Genomic DNA, 1269 nt, shown 5'->3' with positions numbered 1-1269 from the left:
GCCACTGAAGATAAATATCCTCCTCTGATGCGAGAAAAAAAAGAACAACAACCCATGATGCAGCGCGGCTCATAGCGCTTTTATTTTGAAAACCGACACGCAAAATGAAGCAGTCACGTGACCCAKGCAATGCGAGGCCTCGWTTGTTGCCAGTCACGTGGTTTTCAGCAAGACTACACAAGCCTCGAAGCGGGGCTTCATCGGACACGCCCCCTTTTTACTCTGTACAAGCCTCGGAGCCTGGATTCAGATSGTCCATCACTAGTATTACGGACTCCGCTCGTTYCGCCACATACAAACCTGTCCGCCCTCCAACGAAGCCCTCTCATCCAGCGCTCTGCCTGCAAGCATTTGCCTCCACACCAAGTAAGACCCAGTCTGTCCACACCTGGAAAATCTCTCATCTACTCTAATCTGCTGTCTCTCGTTGACGGTAAGACTGTCAACGAGTCTTGCTCTCGGTCATCTGTTCCAGAACTCATTCCCTTTCCCCTCTCCCCTGGATTCAATAAACTTATCAATGTTCATTTATCTGCCACTCCTGATTGTGTTCTCGCATGTGGGTTAAGACTTGATACCAACATGACAATCTTCAAAAGCCAAAGTAGCATAAACAATTTTTGCTGCATAAACGTAGCTGAGTTGATTGACACCCATTTTGTCTGATTTGAAGAAGGTGGGGGGACTGATTGACCTTGGATGACCTCTAGAAACATTTCTTTATATCTTTAAATTGATAGCGGCACAAACAAATTTTTGCTGCACAAATGTAGCACAAACGTTTGACAACCATTTTGTCTGATTTGAAGAAGGTGGGGGGGCCAACTTCACTCAGGTGTGATTCCACCTAATTTTTCACTACCTTCCGCATCTTTAAACGACTATTTTAAAAACTGCAACACGCAGACTCTTCCAACACCTAGATCACATCCGACAACATTTTTCTCTCAACTACTTGTGGAGGTCTTCAGGAAAGAAAAGACCTCCACGGAGSTCTATATTTTAGTATYACAAAAATATAATAGAAATTGGGATAATAAAGCCATAACAATATAAAGTCATAATATTGTGAGCATATTGTCAAAATATTAGCAGACTAAAGACTATATTTCCAGGGGAAAGTGAAGTTATGAGAATAAAAATTAAAAGATTTTGAAAAAGTTATKAAGTTCAGTAAGCACATAATAAATATGAGTTGGTAAAACTACATTGAAAAAATAAATATGATGGTCAATTAAATTACAAAACAAAGTTCTCTTGAATTACAGT

The 1269-nt window shown here is 40.8% G+C and overlaps 1 pseudogene; it reads left to right on the top strand.

Annotated features, from left to right (window-relative positions):
- Positions 1–52: 52 nt before the first annotated feature.
- The window catches only part of LOC103460839 (GTPase IMAP family member 4 pseudogene), an 8360-nt pseudogene continuing 7143 nt past the window's right edge, over positions 53–1269 (top strand).

This window comes from Poecilia reticulata, unplaced genomic scaffold (genome assembly GCF_000633615.1).
Source record: "Poecilia reticulata strain Guanapo unplaced genomic scaffold, Guppy_female_1.0+MT scaffold_307, whole genome shotgun sequence".
NCBI classification, from domain to species: Eukaryota; Metazoa; Chordata; class Actinopteri; order Cyprinodontiformes; family Poeciliidae; genus Poecilia; species Poecilia reticulata.
This window is presented reverse-complemented; position numbering and strand designations above follow the sequence as displayed.